General features: G+C 42.5%; 1 pseudogene; it reads right to left on the bottom strand.

Annotated features, from left to right (window-relative positions):
* Positions 1 to 284: 284 nt before the first annotated feature.
* LOC103681151 lies at positions 285 to 4,567 on the bottom strand (annotated as a pseudogene).
* Between the last annotated feature and the right edge of the window lie 8,966 nt (positions 4,568 to 13,533).

Here is a 13,533-nt window from a genome sequence, read left to right as displayed (position 1 = left end):
TGGTTTTCTGAAAGTTAGGCTATTGATGAGTGCTTTTTTCCTTGTAAATCGCTAAGACATTTGTAAACTGGTAGAGACTGTCCTGCAGGACTGTGATCTCTATCAGTTAACCATTTATTTTTCCTTTCCCTTAGTTTTAAGGCAGCCAGGAGTGCTGGGGAATGTCACACATATCCCACCCAGGAGTCCGTAGGGGCAGTTGCAGGGTGTCAGCTTGTGCTTTGCCCTCAGCTTGCCTTTTGCTCCCTCATCACCCCCACCATGAAAAATGAATGAAATCTAAGTATTTTGGTTACACCCTATCTCAAGGATTTTGAGGATGGATATCTGTTGTCGTCTGGGCAGCTTCAACTCTAGGCACTGGGGAGTAGAGAAAAGAAATTTCCACCTCTGGGAAGTGAGGGAGACTGGATAGCTTGTTGAAATATTTGAGCCATGGGAATTCGGCCACTCCAGGATTGGGATCCCCCCAAGCAGTGCAGTGAGCTGGGTTGGGGGGGGTATAGAACTCAGTTGGTGATGCTCCCTCTCAGGAAGCTGATTCCATCCAGCAGCATCTTCTGGATTTCCATGATGGCCCTCTGAACTTCAATCTCAAAGCTCGAAGCAGTAGATGTAGGGGTTGTGGCAGGAGCTGCTAACTGCCAGCCAGTGGAGGAAAAAGTAGAGAACATTGTGCCTTGAGATGGATTCCTTAGATAGCATCAAATAGAGGTTGAGAGGAAGTCAGCAGATGGTATAGAGAAGTACTACTGTCATCAGCATCTTCAGGGTCTGCTTCTTCCCACACTAGCAGATGTAAGTGTGGATATAGATGTCATCAACAGCATTATGGATCCACAGCTTCTAGAACACATGATCACAGACAACCACAAACACCATTAATGGCAAGACAAAGAAGAGCAAAAAGGTACTCAGGTCAGGGTATTTCCACGTGGATTTTGAAGTATACAGGAAACTGAAGAGGCAGACAGTTTCTTCAGTTATGTTTCTAGGTTATAAGAGTCAAAGAAAAAATAACATTATTTGCCTTTTCCCTTTTCCCTAAGTCCCACAGTCAGGTATTATATGACAGTTAGGCCTAAGAAAGAGACGTATTTATTTTGTGTCTGCACTGGGTCTGAAGACTAGAGTTACAAAGTAGGGAGCTTTAGGTTTCACCTTTCCCAGACCTTGAGCTTGATGTATAGGAAAACCATGCACCCCAAACAGAAAGCGCTATGCCTAGCAACCACTTGTCATGAGAGTTCTTGGGTACTCCGAATAAATTTCAATTTGGAGAAATTTATTTTTGTACCATGTTTTGAAATGGAGTCCCTGCTCCATAAGTTTTTCCATGAAGATTCTGAGCTCATGGGTTGCTGGAATCCAAACACCGGCCAGCCTGTGTTCCTTTTACCCAATGTCCAGTAGTAAAGCTTTTGGTAAATGGCATGTGGCAAAGCAGCAGAAGTGCTCACAATCCAAAAAAGAATGATGCAAATATTGCCTCGCATTAGAGTAATTTGGGACTTCAGGGGATATATCATCATGTGAAAGAAAAAAAATACCCCAGCCCAATTTCACAATTCAAATTAAAGTTACTTATTAGCCATTCATCAACTGACATTCTTTTGTAAAGGCGCAAAGACTTTGTAAGTGGATGAGTAATGTGCTCGACTAGTTCAGTTGACAAATGATTGCCATTTTATTTTATGAAAGAGCAACACTAGTGTTGAGAGCAACATTTCAGTGGGAAGACAGGAATCCAAGTGGACTGACATAAAAACTTCTGTCTCTGAGTAGGGAGCTCAGTGGAGAAAAAGGATGGATGCCCAAAAGCATGACCTGTTTTTCCTTTATCATATATGGATAGGTAAGCAACCCACATTCCTCCATTTTTCCTCCCAACTTGGCTATCTGCATGCCCCCTTTTTATCTTCCTCACTCCCCTCCCATCATGATTCCTCCATGGCTGATCTCTCCTTCCCTCCTTCCCTCTCTTCCTCCTCACCCATGCCCCCTCCCATCGGCCTCCATTTCCTATTACCTAGATCCCTCCAAGGACTCTTTTATTTGGTTTTAATTTCCTTTAATTTCCTTCTGTGTCTCTCCCACCTCATTTGTTTTCTGGCTCCCTTTCAACTGATTAACAATGTAACCCCTACCACCTTCTTACCCTCTCTCCCACCTCCTTCCTTTTAAATCACTTCCAGCCCTCCTCCCAACTCCTTCTTCCTCAAATCTCTTCCTGTCTTCCCGCTTCACTTGCTCAGCTCTCACTCAAGGACTTCATGGCCACCTCCCAAACTCAAACCACCACCAGTCCTGAAGCCACACCCTCATCTGACTCTTCTCTTCCCTCTTCCTTCCCTTAGCTGGTCCTGCAATGCAACAAATTTTTTAAAAAAGTTATCCAAAGGAGAAGAGGAGCATTTTAAAAAATAAACCACTTTCTTATTGCCTCATCTCTGTTCCCATAATACCATATCAAATATGGTGGTATTTTTATTATGTAAGATTTGATTTGGTGAAGGTTTGTATTTTACTATCTCGAAATCCTCCCAAATTATATGTATACATTCACATAGATTATTTCAAGGAACTCAAATAATATTACTAAATCATTTATATTCTTAGCTGTTTCCATCTACCTAGAAGAGGAGCTTACCCTTTCATGAGACCTGAGGAGCCTGGGAGAACACATACCCAATGTTAGTCCAAGGAAATAGCAGCCATGGTTATCACAGTTACATAGGCACAAGAGTACAGAGCACAATGACTGAGGTGGCATGTCATCTTCTCAAACACGAAGGAATTACACAGATAACATACCTGTGGTAGAAAGGTCACAGTGAGGCACAGGAACTCAGCCCTGAGTTTTCCCCTCTTACAAGTCCAAAAACACAAATAAAAACCTTGTTTCATATATGAGTGAAACCATATGATAATTGTCTTTCTCTGCTTGACTTACTTCACTTAGCATAATCCCCTCCAGTTCCATCCATGTCCATGCAGGGGAGGGGGTTGAGGGGAGGGGGTAACAGGGTGATGGGTGTTAAGGCGGCACGTATTGCATGGAGCACTGGGTGTTATATGTAGCTAATGAATCATTGAACACTACATCAAAAACTAAGGATGTACTATACAGTGGCTAACTGAACATAGAACAAAACAAAACAAAACAAAAACCTTGTTTCACCAAACTGCTGAGATTATTGTCTCAATAAGCAAAGAAACATTTTCACACTGCAGGTCTCATACCTTTCCCATCTCTTCCCACACAAACAGTCCACGCTGAAGGTTCAGACCCCAAATCACAAAATTTTTTACCCACCTTCCTGTCCAAGCACTGCCTTTGAAAGAGGAAAGCTGAGGCTAGGTTTCTGTGACAAATCTCAGACTCACATGTCAATCCAAAACTCAACTGCAACAGATCCTGCTGCCTCCCTGGGCAACCTAAATCTCTTAGCATCTGTCAAGGCAGGAGATTAACTCAGCAACACAACCACAGTCATGCCTGTAGTACCCCCCCAACACACACACAATTCCCAAAGGATTTACATTTCTCAGCCATTCCCATCTCTGTGTATACACTCTCCAAATCAACCCAAATTACTCCAGAGCTCCTTCCCACCATGCACCTCTCTCTATTGCAAGTACAACATAGTGTTTTTGCTCTCATGGCTTGTGTCCAGGGTCACCCTCATGGCCTGTGTCCAGGGTCACCCTCTTAAGCACCCAGCTTACCACACTGAAGGGAGAGCTGAGAAGAGCTAGCATCATGTTGGTGACAGAGATGTTGACAACAAAGAGGCTGGTGGCAGTGTGTGCTTTCTTGTACTTCATAATCACATGGTTTGATAGCCAATTGCCTAAAATGCCAGCAAAAACAGTTATAGTATACCCTATTACTAGCCGGAATTGCACCCATTCATCCTGGAATACCATCTCTGAAGCCATGGGGCCTAAGCCAGCCAGATTTCCCAAGCTGTGGTCCCGCAGCTTATGGCTCATGGATAGCACATTATCCCTGAATTGAGCAACCTCAGATGGGGCATTGCTCATAAGCCCGCACAACCTGGGAGGTGACAGAGGTGATTAGGTTGTCAAAGAAGCTCGGTGTGCTCAGATCAGCTTGTCCCCATAGCTCACGGTGCTGGGGCTGGGGTTCAGGAAAGCCCCTTGGGGCGATTCTATAATCAGGACATCCAGCTTGACACCTTTGAAGTTACTGGGTCAGGGCGTGCCTGGGGAAGAGAGAGTGAGGGGTGGTGGGGTCTCCACAGAGCGCTGGGCGAGTGCTGCTCCGTGTCCAGGAGCAAAGAGCGGAGACAGCGTCGGGTGGAGTGGGGGTCAGGGAGATAGCGCGGGGGCACTGGCAAGAAGGAAGGCAAAAAGATCAAACTGCTTGATCCTCTCATAGTGGGCAAGTGTGCAGAACTTAGCTCAGCAGTCAAGCGTGGAGCGTCCAAGGGCTCGAAATTCTCCACGGCTTGGGGAGCGCAGACAGGGCCTCTTCCGAACCGGGGACAGCAGCACCTAGTGTCACTCCAGCATGACTCCTCTTTCCACACAGTCCGGTCATTCCGAATGAATTTCTGTTGCAGTGGATAAATCTGTGTTTCTAAAGCCAGCCAGTGCTGCAGGCAGGTCGAGCCAGGCTCTGCCACTAGCGCTGTGAGTCAACGCTGGAGGCAACCCCTGCAGCTGCCCTTTATAGAAAGTCTAGAGGCCCACATGAGAGACAATAGGAAACTGCAGCTGAACATCTGCCCTGTCCATCCGGACTTGGGAGCTAAAGGGGTTGGCAAAATCTCTGAGGCTCCTGTCTCAGCCCCCCACATTTTGCTGCTTTCCCTTGGCTCCGCCTTCTCCATTTTGCAAGAGTAGAGAGCCCAGATTTATATGTTCTTTCTGCAGCCCCCAAGATCTGCCTTGATCACCTCTCTTTTTCCTTAATCTCCTTTATTTCTTTTGCACCTTTTTTCTTCTGTACTAGTGCCCACATGTTGGAGACTGTAGTAGGGAGTGGACCATGGTCTGACCTACAAGTTGGACACCTTATTCAGTAACAGCAACTTAGGTGGCTGAGTGGTCTCCAGGAAGGTCCTGCACGTATTTTGGGGTTGTGCAAGAGTCTAAATGAGCCCAGGCGGGAGTCACCTGGAAGGGGACAAGTCCAGCATGATGCTGATACTCTGCTTTCTCCAACACGCAAACACCAACTTTGAAACCATATGGTAGGGTCTCCTTAGTGGCTCAGTGGGTTAAGCATCCCACTCTTGATCTCAGCTTGGGTCTCAATCTCAGGGTTGTGAGTTCGAGCCCTGCATTGGGCTCCATGCTGGGTGTGACCTATGGTAACTTCATAAAAAATAAAGGAAAAGACAGAAAAAGAGGAAAGGAAAAGGAAGCAAATAAGCTGTGTCTGTCTTATTTGGATGGCCCACAGAACAGGAACACACAAATCAACAGATTGGAAGGAGTTAATAAATGTTGGCTCTACCATGTAGATTTACCCAAGAGTAGGTACTGAGTTGAGAACTGGGAATTATTGATCTCCAGTTTGATCCCTTTGCAGCAGTTTCCAAAGGAAAACTGCCAAGATAAATCAACTGAACATTAAGGGATGTCTCCTCCAGCTGGGCCCTGGGGGACGTCTCCCAGAGCCTGGCCCTGGGCTGGCTTCCCAAAGGCCCAAAAGGGCTCCATATTTGGATGTGTTGACAAGTAGTCAAAGGTAAGACTTCTAAAATTGAACTGGATAAGCAGAGGTTCTGTGGGAGGGTTGAAGGCTCAAACAGGCAGAGGCAGACTTCAAGTGTTGAGACATGGTCTTGACCTCCACCAGCCTGTTAAATATGGTCTTTATCCTCTTTGGCCTCTCTGAGCCAGAGTTCCTTCATCTGTCCAAAGGGGGCTAGAAATACTTAAGTTCCAGAGAAGTGAGGGTTCCATGTAACAGCATTGATAGACTGCATTCAACAAAGGGGAAAATGATGCAGATTGTATTACACTAACATCCACAAACTTTTGACACCACTGTTTTCTCTTTCTGTATCTCAGGCCCTGATGCACATGTCTTCAAAGTGCATGAGCTACCTGAAACCTTGCAAGAAATCTTTAATCAGTAGACAGAGGAAAGTCTGGGACCAGTGTGCTCATTCCTACACCAAGCTGATCAGCGTGAGAGGAGGCTTCCTGGCCATCCTTGGGTTAAGCACTGAAGGAGGATTAAAATAAGGGAAATTCAGTGCAATATCTCTTCTTGAACAGCTTACAATTGCACTAAAGAGAAGAATCCATACTCAGGAATGGTTAGTAGGCAGGCACAAGATAGCAGACAGTGCTGGAGGAGCAAGAAGTACAGGCTGAGCAGTTGAGGAGACTTTATAGAGGAGATAGCATCTGAGCTGAGGTTTAAACTATCAGATGGGCAAAAATTAGCAGAGAGAAGGGAGAGAGGGTGGTGAAACTTGACCCCCCAGAAGGCAGGGGCAAAGCCACAAAGAGGGGAAATGCTCCTAGCTTGTTCTAGAGACAAGGAGAAAAGAAAGGTTTTGAGTGGAGAGCTTAGTTGCTGTTCCTCTGCATTTCTCTAATAGTGTAGGCTTTTCTAAGTATTTTCCATTGAGATGGAGTGACTGAAAGTTAAGGAAGCTAGTTTTACTGTGATTAGTGGAAGAAGGCAGACTCCTTGGCATGGTGAGAGCCAGAATAGGTGCATTAGTTGATGTGATCTTTTCAAGTTATCTGTCCATCTATCTTCTGACTTTTCTCAGGCAAAATGGCCCCCAGTTCTTACAACTTGGCCCTTCTGGAGGTGCTCAGTCATAGCCACTGTAGACCATTCATTTTCTACACAATTACCTTTCATACTGAGTTCCTCTCTCCTCTAAAGTCACCACCACTTCCCCCACTCTATCTTTTAAGATATAAACATATAAAAACAAGCAACCAAACAAACAAAAACTATACATGTGTAAGGCATAAAGGACTGACATTTTTCACCAGACCCGTAGTGACAGGTCCAACCTTGGATCCCTTTCTCTCAGTGCAGTTAATAGAGTCCTACAAGTGTCCTTAACAGAGAAAAAAAAGATTTTAAGGAGCCTATTCCAATCCAAATTTCCCATTCTCAATTATCCCTACCCACAGCTCCAATGACATCTTCTTTTAAGTTTTTATTTTAATTCCAGTTAGTTAACATAGAGGATACTATTAGTTTCAGGTGTACGATATAGTGACTCAACACTTCCATACAACACCTGGTGCTCATCACAAAAAGTGCCCTCCTTAATCCTCATCACCTATTTTACCCATCCCACCACTCCCCCTTCTGGTAACCATCACATTATTCTCTATAAGTAGGAGTCTGTTTCTTGGTTTCTCTCTCTCTTTTTTTCGCTTTTGCTCACTTGTTTTGTTTCTTAAATTCCATGTATGAGTGAAATCATATGGTATTTGTCTTTCTCTGACTCACATTTTTCATCTAGCGTTATACTTTCTAGCTCCATCCATGTCCTTGCAAATGGCAAGATTTCATTCTTTTTTATGCTTCAGTAAAATGCCATTGTATATACACATACCAAATCTTCTTTATCCATTCATCAGTCAAAGAACACTTGGGCTATTTCCATAATTTGGCTATTGTAGATAATGCTGCTATAAACATCACGGTGCATGTATCCCTTTGTATTAGTATTTTTGTATTCTTTGGGTAAATACCTAGCAATGCAATCACTGGATCATAGGGTAGTTCTATTTTTAATCTTTTGAGGAAACTCCATACTGTTTTCCACAGTGGCTGTACAAGTTTGCACCAACAGTGCAAGAAGTTTCCACTTTCTTCACATCCTTGCCAACATTTGTTGTTTCATGTCTTCTTGATTTTAGCCCTTCTGAATATTTCATTGTAGTTTTGATGTACATTTCCCTGATGGTGAGTGACGTTGAGCATCTTTTCAAGTATCTGTTGACTATATGCATGGCTACTCTGGAAATATGTCTACTCAGGACTTCTGGCCATTTTTTGACTGGATTATTCATTTTTTGGGTGCTGAGTTTTATAAGTTATTTATATATTTTGGATACTAACACTGTATCAGACATGTCATTAGCAAATATACCCTCTCATTTCAAAAGTTGCCTTTTAGTTTTGTGGATTTTTTCATTTTGTACAGAAGCTTTTTATTTTGATATAGTCCCAACAGTTTATTTTTGCTTCTGTTTCCCTTGCCTCAAGGAGATGTATCTGGTAAGAAGTTGCTACAGCCAATGTCAAAAAAGTTACTGCCTGTGTTCTCTTCTAGGATTTTTATGGTTTCATGTCTTTGGTCTTAGGTCTTTGATCCATTTTTGAATTTATTTTCGTGTATGGTATAAGAAAGTGGTCAAGTTTCATTCTTTTGCATGTTGCTGTCTAGTTTTCCCAACACTATTTTTTGAAGAGACTGTCTTTTTTTCTCATTGGAAATTCTTTTTTGCTTTGTTGAAAATTAATTGACCTGAGAGTTAAGATGGCGGAGGAGTAGGGAACCCCTTTTTCAGCAGGTCCCCTGAGTCGAGTTGGATAGGTACCAGACCAGCCTGAACATCCACGGAATCAGCCTGAGATGCAAGAAGATATATCTGGATCTCTACAAATGAACATCTCCAGCGCTGAGTATTGAGGTATGAAGCAGGAAGCCATGAAACCACACACAGATAATGGAAGATAAATGGAAGGGGGAGGGAGCCACCACATTTGGGCGCCGGGAAGCGGTAGCCACCTGCACAGGGGAGCGGGCGGACTAACGGACCTGCACCTACGAGAGAGCAGACTGAGACCGTGAGCCGGGGAACGCGTGTGACCAGACTGAAACCGAGCTCCGATGAGCTCACTGGAACCAGACTGAGACCAGGAGCTCCGGAGCGTGCGGCGGCGGTGGCTGGTGGCTGGCGGTGTTAGAAACACAAAGGACAGAGACGCACCGGCCCTGGAAGTGAGGGCTGGGATGCCGGGTGTGGGGTGCACATCCCGGGAGGCTGTAGGGTCGAGCAGCACCAACAGAAACGGAGTTAAAGTGGCCAGAACATCAGTGGAGAACAGTCTGCTATCATCTGTTCTGAGACAGAGGCTGAGATTCGGCTACTGGTGCTCTGACTCTCAGAAGAGGCACAGCAAACCACCAGGGAAAGCAGCAAGAGAACAAAAGCCTGGAAATACCGGTTCACAGTGTGCCGATCCCCATCCCCCCTCACAGAGGACACAGAGACTCTACAAACAGGGTTACCTGAGTATCGGTGTGGCAGGCCCCTCCCACAGAAGGCAGGCTGAAAAATCAAGAAGCCCACATCCCTAAGATCCCTATAAAACAAGTGCACACTGCCAGGGTCCCGGTCAATAATTTGGGCTCTGGACAACCCCACAAGCTCTCTTCATCAGATTGACGAGAAGAAATGCCCCCAGCAAAGAAAAGACAATGAGTCTGTGGCCACTGCCACAGAACTAATGGATATGGATATAACCAAATTATCAGAAATGGAATTCAGAGTAACAATAGTCAAGATGATGTATAGACTTGAAAAAAAGTATTAACAAAAATGTTAATGAGAATATGGAATCTCTAAGGGTGGAAAGGAGAGCGAATCTGGCAATAAATTAAAAATTCTATGAGCCAAATGCAGTCAAAACTAGAGGCTCTGATGGACAGGAAGAATGAAGCAGAAGAACAAATCAGCGAATTGGAGGATGGGTTAGTAGAAGAGAAAGCTAAAATAGAATCTGGGCTCAAAAAAATCCACGGTCAGGAATGTAGGTTACAGGAGATTACTGACTCAATGAAACGTTCCAATGTCAGAATCATCAGCATCCCTGAGGGGGTGGAGAAAAACAGAGGTCTAGAAGAGATATTTGAACAAATTGTAGCTGAAAACTTCCCTAATCTAGCAAAGGAAACAAACATTTGTGTCCAAGAGGCAGAGAGGACACCTCCAAACCTCAACCACGACAAACCTAAGCCACGTCACATCGTAGTGCAATTCGCAAATATTAGATCCAAGGATACAATATTGAAAGCGGCCAGAGCAAAGAAATTTCTTACCTACCAGGCATAGGTATCAGAATTACATCAGATCTGTCTACACAGACCTGGAATGAGAAAAAGGGTTGGGGGGGGGGCATTTTTAAAGCTCTTTCAGAGAAAAACATGCAGCCAAGGATCCTTTATCCAGCAAGGCTATCATTCAGAATTGAGGGAGAAATAAAGATCTTCCAGAATCACCAGTCATTCACCAATTTTGTAAGCACGAAACCAGCCCTACAAGAGGTATTAAGGGGCGGTCTATAAAAGTAAAAAGGCCCAAGAGTGATACAGAACAGAAAGTCACAATCTATAGAAACAAAGACTTTACAGGCAACATGGCATCATTAAAATCATATCTCTCAATAATCAGTCTCAATGTAAATGGCCTAAATGCTCCCATAATGATACAGGGTTGCAGATTGGATAAAAAGACATGACCCATCCATTTGCTGTCTACAAGAAACTCATTTTGAACCTAAGGATGCATCCAGGCTGAAAGTAAAGGGATGGAATACCATCATTCGTGCCAATGGACCTCAAAAGAAAGCTGGGGTACCAATTCTTATATCAGACAGATTGGATTTTAAACTAAAGACTATAGTTAGAGACACAGAAGGGCACTATATTATTCTTAAAGGAAGTATTCAACAAGTGGATATGACAATTATAAATATATATGCCCCCAACAGGGGAGCAGCAAGATACACAAGCCAACTCTTAACCAGAATAAAGAGACATATAGATAAAAATACACTAATAGTAGGAGACCTCAACACTCCACTATCAGCAATAGGCAGATCACCTAAGCTAGAAATCAGCAAAGAAACAAGAGCTTTGAATGCCATCCTCGATGAGTTGGACCTCATAGATATATATACAACACTACACCCCAGAACCAAAGAATACTCATTCTATTCTAATGCCCATGGAAAATTCTCAAGAATAGACCATGTTCTGGGTCACAAAACAGGTCTCAACCAATACCAAAAGACTGAAATTATTCCCTGCATATTCTCAGACCACAATGCTTTGAAATTGGAACTCAACCACAGGGAAAAATTTGGAAGAAACTCAAATACTTGGAGACTAAGAACCTTCCTGCTCAGGAATGATTCAATAAACCCAGAAATCAAAAATCAATTTAAACAATTTATGGATACCAACGAGAATGAAAACACAACAGTCCAAAACCTATGGGATACTGCAAAGGCAGTCCTAAGGGGAAAATATATAGCCATCCAAGCCTCACTCAAAAGAATAGAAAAATCGAAAATGCAGTTTTTATATTCTCACCTCAAGAAGCTGGAACAGCAACAGAGGGACAGGCTGAATCAACGCACAAGGAAGCAGTTGACCAAGATTAGACAGAGATCAATGAATTAGAAACCAGGAGTACAGTAGAGCAGATCAACAAAACTAGAAGCTGGTTCTTTGAAAGAATTAATAAAATAGAAAAACCACTGGCACGACTTATCCAAAAGAATAGAGAAAGGACCCAAATTAATAAAATTATGAATGAAAAAGGAGAGGTCACAACCAATACCAATGAAATTGTAAGGATTATTAGAAACTTTTATCAACAGCTTTATGCCAATAAATTAAGCAATCTGGAAGAGATGGAGGACTTCCTGGAAACTTATAAACTACCAAGTCTGAAACAGGAAGAAACTGATTTTTTAAACAGGCCAATTAAGTAAGAAGAGATTGAAACAGTGATTAAAAACCTTCCAAAAAACAAAACTCCAGGCCCGGATGGTTTTCCTGGGGAATTCTACCAAACATTCAAAGAAGAAATGACACCTAATCTCCTAAAGCTATTTCAAAAAATAGAAACAGAAGTCAAGCTACCAAACTCATCTATGAGACCAATATTACCTTGATCCTCAAACCAGGCAAAGACCCCATCAAAAAGGAGAATTACAGACCGATTTCCCTAATGAATATGGACGCCAAAATTCTCAACAAGATCATGGCTAATAGAATTCAACAGTACATTAAAAGGATTATCCATCATGACCAAATGGGATTCATCCCTGGGATGCAAGGGTGGTTCAACATTCGCAAATCGATTGGTGTCTTAGATTTTATCCAGAAGGAAAAAGCCAAAAATCCTATGATTCTCTCAATAGATGCAGAAAAAGCATTTGACAAAATACAGCATCCTTTCCTGATTAAAACCCTTCAGAGTGTAGGGATAGAGGGGATTCCTCAATCTCATAAAAACCATCTATGAAAAGCCTACAGTGAATATCATTCTCAATGGGGAAAAGCTGGAAGCCTTTCCCTTAAGATCAGGAACTCGACAAGGATGCCCACTCATGCCATTATTATTCAACATAGTACTAGAAGTCCTTGCAACAGCAATCAGACATCAAAAAGGGATAAAAGCTATCCAAGTCAGCAAAGAAGTCAAACTGTCTCTCTTCACAGATGACATGATACTCTATATGGAAAACCCAAAAGAATCCACTCTCAAACTATTAGAAGTTATAGAGCAATTCAGTAATGTGGCGGGATACAAAATCAATGCTCAGAAATCAGTTGCATTTTTATTAAGAATTTTTAAAAATGATTTTATTTATATATTTATTCATGAGAGATAGAGAGAGAGTCAGAGGCAGAGGGAGTTGCAGTCTCCCCTCGGAGCAGGATGCCCAACACGGGACCAAATCACAGGACCCTGTGACCACTACCTGAGCTGAAGGCAGACCGTCAACTGACTGAGCCACCCAGTCACCCCTTTATTGAGAATTTTTGCATCCATGGGATGCAATATCCAGGGATATTGGCCTGTAATTCTCTTGTTTAGTGTTGTCTTTGTCTGGTTTTCGTATCAAGCTGATCCTGGCCTTATAGAATGCATTTAGAAGTGTTTCTTCCTTTTCTAGTTTTTGGAATAATTTGAAAAGGACGGGTGTTCCCTCTTCTTTAAATGTTTGGTGGAATTTTTCCTATGAAGCCATCTTGCCCTGGACTCTTTTTTCTTGGGAGATTTTTGATTATTAATGCAATTTCTTTGCTGGTTATAGGTCTGTTCAAATTTTCTATTTCTTCTTGTTTCAATTTTGGTAATTTTGTTTCCAGGAATTTATCCATTTCTTCCAGATTGTCCATTTTGTTGGCATACATTTTTTCATAATATTCTCTAAGAGTAGTTTGCATTTCTGTGATGTTGGTTGTTATTTCTCCTCTTTTATTTGGGATTTTATTTACTTGGGTCCTTTGATAAATCTAGTTAGAGGTTTATCAATTTTATTATTTTTTTTCAAAGAAGCGGCTCTGGTTCATTGATCTGTTCTATTGTTTATTTTTTTTAAGTTTCAATATCATTTATTTCTGCTCTAGTCATTATTATTTCCTTCTTTCTGCTGTCTTTTGGCTTCATTTGGTGTTTTTTTTTTCCAGGTCCTTTATGTATAAGGTTAGGTTGTTTATTTGAGATTTTTCCTGATTCTTGAGGCAGGCCTGTATTGCTATATACTTC

The sequence above is a fragment of the Ursus maritimus genome, assembly GCF_017311325.1.
Source record: "Ursus maritimus isolate PB19 chromosome X unlocalized genomic scaffold, ASM1731132v1 scaffold_X1, whole genome shotgun sequence".
Classification (NCBI taxonomy): domain Eukaryota; kingdom Metazoa; phylum Chordata; class Mammalia; order Carnivora; family Ursidae; genus Ursus; species Ursus maritimus.
This window is presented reverse-complemented; position numbering and strand designations above follow the sequence as displayed.